Raw genomic sequence first — 8,781 nt, forward strand, 5'->3', positions numbered from 1 at the left:
CAATACCTACGGTGCACGCCCACACGTCCGTCACCTAGCATGTGCATCACCTCAAAACCAAACACATAACACATAATCCGGGGTTTCATACCCTCAGGACCAAATTTAGAACTGTTACTTACCTCAACACATGTAATTCTTTATTCTGCTATGCCCTTGCCACGACAATTGGTCTCCAAAAGCCTCGTATCTAGCCACAACTAATTCGATTCAGTCATTATCAATTATTGTAATTAATTCCATAAGGAAATACTATTTTTTTCAAATAAAATCCAAAATATAACTCAAAAATTGCTTGTGGGACCCATATTCGGAACCTAACAAAAGTTACAAAATATGAATGCCCATCTAACCACGAGTCCAAGCATATAAATTTCACCAAATTCTGACGTTAACTCGACACTCAAATCTTCAATATTGAAGATTTATACCATTTTCAACCTAATCTTTACCCATTTGAACTCAAAAATCATTCCACAAACCTTATTGGTATGTGTATGTAAAAATAATACTCTCACACCCAAGAATCATACTCTCAATCACCCATCTTTACCCAAACTCGAAATTGAAGACTAGGGGTTAGAACCTTACCTATTGGGTGAAGATCTTGTGATATTTCCTTGTTGGGTTTCAAAGCTTGAACAAGATCTTGATGAACAAAGTACTTGAGCTTCTTTCTCTCTCTAGAACACTCTCCATTCTCTCTAAAAATGTCAGATTTTTTGCTCCAAAATAAGCTTCAAGGGCTATAAATCGAAGTTGATTTGGGTTAAAAATTAGAAAGAATTGAAGCCCCGACGCAGATTTGCGATCGCATAACACATATGCCGTCCGCAAACTGACCGTATAATTAAAGCTCCAAAACGAGGGTCGCCTGGATAGGTCTACGGTGATTATGCGGCCCGCATACATGATCTGTGGTCGCATAATGCACCGCAGATTTCCTCAAATCTTTTCTCGCATATGCTTCACTTGCAGAAATGTCCTTTTCTGCCGAAATTTTTCCTTTACTCCCCAGCAAAAATTCTCCGGGGTCGTTACACATAAGTCAACATCCGGTCAACCTTTTCAACTTAAATTCTAAACCTTGGAACTAAGTGTTCCAAATCATTCCGAAACCTCACCGGACCCGAACCAATTACCCCCGGCATGTCACATTACAAATTTAAAGTATAAATTGAGTAGTAAATAGGGGAACATGGTTGTATTACTCAAAATGACCGGCCGGGTCGTTACATTTTCTCCCTCTTAAACAAACATTCATCCTCGAACGAGTTTAGAATTATATCTAGAGTCTCAAATAGGTGTAGATATTTGTTCTGTATCTCCAGCTCAGTCTCCCAAGTAGCTTCTCCGACTGGCTGGCCTCTCCACTGCACTTTCACTAAAGCTATGTTCTTTAATCTCAACTTTCGAACCTGCCGGTCTAAAATGGCCACCGACTCCACATTCATAAGTCAAATTACCATCCAATTGCACTGTGCTGAAATCCAAAACATGAGACGGATCCCCGACATACTTCCGGAGCATAGATACATGAAACACTGGATGAACACCCGATAGATTAGGCGGCAATGTAAGTTCATAAGCCACATCTCCAATATTCTTAAGTATTTCAAAAGTCCCAATATACCAAGGGCTCAACTTTCCCTTCTTCCCAAACCTCAACACACCCTTCATGGCCGAAATATTGAGTAGAACCTTCTCCCCAACCATGTAAGCAACATCAAGGACCTTCCGATCGGCATAACTCTTCTGTCTAGACTGCGACGTGCGAAGCCGCTCCTGAATCAATGAAACCTTCTCCAAAGCATCATGAACCAAATCAGTACCCAATAGTCTAGTCTCACCCGGCTCAAACCAACCCACCGAAGACCGACACCGTCTCTCATATAAAGCCTCATACGGAGCCATTTGAATGCTTGATTGGTAGCTGTTATTGTACGCAAACTCTGTGAGTGGCAGAAACTGATCCCAAGAACCCACAAAATCAATGACACAAGCGCGTAGCATATCCTCCAATATCTTAATAGTGCGCTCGGACTGTCTGTCCGTCTGAAGGTAAAATGTTGTACTCAACTGAACCCGTGTGCCCAATTTTCACTGCACTGCTCTCAAAAAATGTGATGTAAATTGCGTGCCCCAATCTGAAATGATGGACACTGGCACACCGTGTAGGTGAATAATCTCACGGATATAAATCTCAGCCAACCGCTCCAAAGAATAAGTAGAACCAACTGGAATAAAATACGCAGACTTGGTCAATCGATCCACAATCACCCAAACAGCAGCAAACTTCCTCAAAGTCCTTGGGAGCCCAACTACAAAGTCCATGGTAATACGCTCCCACTTCCAATCCGGAATTTCAAGTATGTGAAGCAATCCGCCCGGTCTCTGATGCTCACACTTCACCTGTTGACAATTTAAACACTGAGCTACAAACCCAACTATATCTTTCTTTATTCGCCTCCACCAATAGTGCTTCCTCAAATCCTGATACATCTTCGCGACACCTGGATGAATGAAGTACCACGAACTGTGAGCTTCCTGGAGAATCAACTCACGCAAACCATCTATATTAGGCACACATAGCCTGCCCTGCATCTGTAATATACCGTCATCTCCAATAGTGACTTCCTTGGCATCACCGTGATGAATCGTGTCCTTAAGGACAAGCATACGGGGATCATCATACTGGCGCTCTCTGATGCGATCATATAAAGAAGACCGAGAAACCACACAAGCCAAAACTCGGCTCGACTCAGAAATATCCAATCTAACAAACTGGCTGGCCAAGGCCTGAACATCCCAGGCTAAAGGCCTCTCTGCTACCGGTAAGTATGCTAAGCTGCCCAAACTCTCCGCCTTACGACTCAAGGCATCGGCCACCACATTGGCCTTTCCGGGATGATAGAGAATGGTGATATCATAATCCTTAAGCAACTCCAACCACCTTCGCTGCCGCAAATTAAGATCCTTCTATTTAAACAAATGTTGTAAACTCCGATGATCGGTATATACCTCATAATGGACACTGTACAAATAATGCCGCCAAATCTTCAAGGCATGAACAATAGCTGCTAACTCAAGGTCATGGACGGAATAATTCTTCTCATGTACCTTTAATTGTCTGGATGCGTAGGCAATCACCCTACTGTCTTGCATCAACAATACTCTGAGACCAATACACAATGCGTCACAATACACAATATAAGACCCTAAACATGTAGGCAACACCAATACTGGGGCTGTAGTTAAAGTCGTCTTGAGCTTCTGAAATCTCTCTTCAAACTCATCCGACCACCTGAACGGAGCACCTTTCTAGGTTAATTTAGTCATAGGCGATGCAATAGATGAGAAACCCTCTACGAAGCGACAATAATAACCGGGCAAGCCGAGAAAACTTTGAATCTCAGTAACTGAAGATGGGATGGACCAACTCTGAACTGCCACTATTTTCTTCGAATCTACCTTAATCCCTTCACTGGACACTATATGTCCTAAGAATGCCACCGAACTAAACCAGAATTTACACTTAGAGAATTTGGCATATAGTTTCTCTTCTCTCTGCCTCTGCAATACAATACCCAAGTATTGTGCATGCTTCTCCTGGCTACGTGAGTACACCATGATATCATCAATAAATACCACAACAAATAAGTCAAGATACGGCTGGAATACACTATTCATCAAGTGCATAAATGTTGTCGGGCCGTTGGTCAGCCCAAAAGACATCATGAGAAATTCATAATGACCATAACGGGTCCTGAATGCCGTCTTTAGAATATCCGAATCCCGAATTTTTAACTAGTGATACCCAGATCTTAAATCAATTTTGTAGAACACCCTCGCTCCCGAAAGCTGGTCAAATAAATCATCGATACGCGGAAAAGGATATTTATCCTTGATTGTAACTTTGTTCAGTTGTCTGTAATCAATGCACATCCGCATAGTACCATCTTTCTTTTTCACAAACAAAATCGGTGCACTCCAAGGTGACACACTAGGCCTAATAAACCCCTTATCATGGAGTTCCTGTAGTTGCTCTTTCAACTCTTTCAATTCAGCTGGTGCCATACGATACGGAGGGATAGAAATGGGTTGTGTGTGCGAAACCAAGTCAATACCGAAATCAATATCCCTGTTGGGTGGCATACCCGACAGGTCTGTAGGAAATATATTCGGAAAGTCTCGCACTACCGATACTGAATCAATAGTAGGGATATGTGCATAAACGTTTCTCACAAAGGCCAAATATGACAAAACACCCCTTTCCCACCATACGTTGGGCCTTCAAATAAGAAATTACCCTACTGGGAACATAAACTAGAGAACCTCTCCATTCGACCTTTGGCAACCTCGGCATCGCCAATGTCACGGTTGTTGCATGAGAGTTCAGGATAACATGACAATCCAGGATAGCATGACAGTCCAGGATATGGAAGAGGAATTTCCACCAGCCAAAGCGTGATATGAAATAGCAGACTGCTCTTGGACCTCCAAAACTTGAAGTTCCTTAGCCAAAGGACCGTTAGAGACGAAAGGCTCCAGCAAAGTAGGTTCAACATCATACCCATCTGTAAGAAGAAGAAGAAGAAGAAGCTGAGGTGGAGATTTACACTTGTGGCATACAGTGTATTTCTCCTCACAAAAGTAGCATAAGCCATGCTCACGTCGGATCTGAATCTCAGCATGAGTAGGACGTTTGAGGGGTAGTCGACTTGTCGATGTGGTTGTAATGAATGATGATGAGAAATTTTGATTAAGGCTAGGCAAAAGAGGTTCCCCTTTGTTAGCAAAAGCGGATCGAACTAGACCCTTTTCTACCTGGATCATGCGCTCATGGATATAGGTCCACTTCTCACGACCCAAACCGATGGGCCGCGACGGGCACCCGGTACCTTACTCAACCGAGTACCAACATAACGTATCTTTTCATATCATACTATCATAGATAATTGAGCCGGAGAGGCTGCCATGAGATAAGTAGAATACAACATATAATACCAACTTATACATAAGACATATAGGCCTCTAAGACCAAAATAACAACTCGTACACTGAACATAGGCCGACAAGGCCATACAATCTCTTACGTACATGACATCTATCTACAAGCCTCTAAGAATATATAATTGTCATAAAGGTCGGGACAGAGCCCAGCCATACCAAATAATACACATCTAAATCATACTGACCACACAAGTAACTCCGGAGCAAATGGAGTGTACCAATATCTTCCGCTGAGCTGATCGCCTACTTGGAGGACTCTCGACCTGTCTATGGAGACCTGCGGGCATAAAACGCAGCGTCCCCAGGCAAAATGAATGTCGGTACAAATAATGTACCGAGTACTAAGGAATAAAAATCAGTAAATAATAGACATGAGAGAAATATGGAGTAAAAGACTCGACATGTACGTCTGCATAGCTCTGTGAATCATTTTATTTTTTTAACGTCATGCATATGCGTATAAATGTCATACCATGCATAGGTATATGTGTTCATAACATCATCAAGTCTCTGAGGGCATCCCATCATATCATTTCGGCCACTGTGGACAAATCATCAACGTATACCAACTGATCAGGTGGTGGTGTGTATATAACGCCATAACCTTTTCCCATATCCCATATACATATAATATACGTGTATATAACGCCATCTGGTCATGGGTCAATGTATATGTATAAATGCATGAAATGCATAAGAAATACATTAATAGGATTTCTCGGAATGTCATAAAAATAATATGCATGTCGGATAAACTTTATCAAATACGTATTTTTCTGAGACCCATGAACAAAGGATATAATAATAATTCATATGGGGAATCAAGAATATAGACACCCCTAGTATTTCTATGAATAAAGTCATTTATGGAAGTTGTGTATTTTGCTCGTTTCATTTGTATCATTCGGACCATGCCAAAAGAAAGAAGGGATAGCCTTAACATACCTGAACCGATTCTCTTGACAATCCCTTTAACACCGTTGATTGCGACAACATGTAACGGCGGATCAAAGTAGGGAAATATCCATATGATATTCTTGAGAAAGATTGCACTGTATTCCCTTATAATTGCAAAATATAACATTTTGAACTGTTGAAGATGCTATGAAATCTCATGTTGAATTCTTGAAGATGCTTATTTTGGCATTTGATATATGCTTAAAGTAGAGATGCCTTTTGTTGATGCTTCATCCGTATGTTTGTTGAAATTTGATCATAATCTTGGGTGACTTTTGAGAGGTTTTAGGCCTTCTTGGCCTTTTACAATATTAAATTTAAGAAAATATCTTTTTAGATCTCTTACGCGTAAATGAAAGATCTCTTACGTGTAAAAATAAATCTCCCATGTGTAAAAAAAAGAGATAGGGTCATAAAACTAAAAATAAGTTTGTAAAAGGCCAAAAAACCAATTGACCCGACTTTTGATTAATTGGAGAAGTCTTGTATGGCTTTTGCTAAAGCACTCACGTTCCATTCCATATATTTGTGATTTGAGAGCCTTTTATGGCTTATAACCAAGAGTCCATTTCAAGATGCCACCTAGCTCATAACATCCTTAGTCACTTTAAGCTTGATGAAAGCTTTACACATGCTGCCACGTTTTTGGGGGGTTAAGTCCTCCATAATCTTTGATTATCCAAAGATTTTAATTAATCTCCCACTAAAAATTATTAATTACCCAATTATCCACCTAATTTCCTAATTAATTAGATAATATTTTATTACCCAATAATTAAGAATTATCTCAAATTACTTAAAATACTACTCACTTTGAACATATCTTATACACCTCACTAACATGGTCAGGTGGTACCTTGTATGGCACTAGTCCATAATTACCGGGTATTTTAGCTCGGATCGTATTTTATCCCAACATGTTCAACTTTGATGAAAATTCATTTTCTTTGATTTGCTTACCCTCTCTCCTTCATGAATTTACTCATCACTTGTTTGAAATAGCATAATGCTTATAATCTCATTCTCGAATGTACTCGATTAACTTTCGACGAAATTTTAACATACAAAAATGCAGGATGTACCATCTCATTTTCGAGCTTCTATCAATTTACTTATGGCATACTTTCACGTACGAAAATATGGGGTGTAACATCATTCCCCCCTTTGGAACATTCGTCCTCGAATGTTGACTGATGCACTTATCATTTTCATAACTTATGTCTTCCGAATACTTTAATATTCTCCTTGCCATTTAGGCAACTGTTCTTTGTATAAATCCAAAGGCCAGGGCATTCCTCCCTTTAGGCTTCTTTCTTACACCACGGTCTGTGGTCGGAATTCTTCCAATCTCGTAACTCTTGCTACCTTCTGTCATGTAGCCTGTAGGACTTTTTCCTTGCATGTGCTCCTATGCGACTCTTCCCTTCAGCCTTTAGCCAATCTTTAGGCCTCACTGTGGGAACATATACAGAACTTGATAAGATGTCCCTCTGGGCATCTATAGGTGTACTGAAGTTCTTCGGTCGGTACTTTGTAGAACTTACGAATATTTCCATATCTTATTTTATAGGCCGGTTATCTATCCGCATGACTTTACTGCATCTAAGTAGGTCATAATATACCATAACTCTTATCTCGATTTATCATTACTAAAGTCTGCTACCAAACTCCAGGTTACGTTCGTTGCTTATCCCAAGATAACTCACCTTACATGGGTATTTTAATCTCGTATAATTCATGAAATCCTCTTTCAGTCATTACTCAATCGAAGGCCCAATATCATCCTTTATCTATCACAATTACACCCTCATTCTACTACCAGGGCAGCATTCCATCTTTTCTAAATGCTATTAGTCTTAGACTCCTTTGAGTTCATTCAGGCTATACTGAGCTCTCTATAACTTAGAGGAACCATCAGCTCTCTTGTTTTCATGGGCTTAATCCCGAGGACTTATCCATTCTCGTCACCTTCTCACTTACCTTTTCTCATCCTTACTCATGTCTTCCAAAACCCTTGTCGCTATACCATACTTTAGCTTGTGACCTACACATATTCATTTATACTACTCGCGCCCTTTCTTCAACTTGCTTGCACCATAGATTTCCTTATGCCATTCTGGGACATCAAGCGAGACATCATATCGTCTCCAACTCTTCTTTGCTCTCTTGACTAGATCTATCGGCACCTAGAAACCATAGGTTGGAAGATATACCACTGACGACGCTGCTATCATTCCTGGATACTGAATCCCCGCGCTTCTAGCCTTTTATCCAAAGTATGAATTGTTCACAACCTTCTGTATTTGAGTATCTTGTACGTTGTTCACCTTTACCTTACTTACCTTAAAATCTCGCATCACATATTCTTTCTCCTTTATGACCTTCCTTCCACATAGATATAATTCACATCCACAACTTGAAGCTCTATTATAATACTTGTAACTCTGGTGCATACACGATCCGGTGGAAGCTTCATACTGACTTCTTATAAGGCTGGTACTCTTCTAGCTTGCTTTTTTCGTAGGGCCGTTATAGAGAATGGTTGTTGTACTATCTCTCGTGTACCTCTGATATTAAGAGTGATTCTGCATTGTTCTCAATCATGATATCTATAATTTTCTGGGTCCAATAATCAGACTCCTGATTTACTTCGTTGATATAACTCTTTAGTTTCCTCTTCCTTCTGATCAGCCTTTATGTAGGCTTAAGCTATCTTCCGATCTACGGCTCATGGTATTAGCTATTACTTTAGCCTTTCATGGGCGCTATGGAATATCCATGATACAATCTTCTGACAATTCAATCCTTTGT

This window comes from Nicotiana tabacum, chromosome 24, assembly GCF_000715075.1.
Source record: "Nicotiana tabacum cultivar K326 chromosome 24, ASM71507v2, whole genome shotgun sequence".
NCBI lineage: Eukaryota > Viridiplantae > Streptophyta > Magnoliopsida > Solanales > Solanaceae > Nicotiana > Nicotiana tabacum.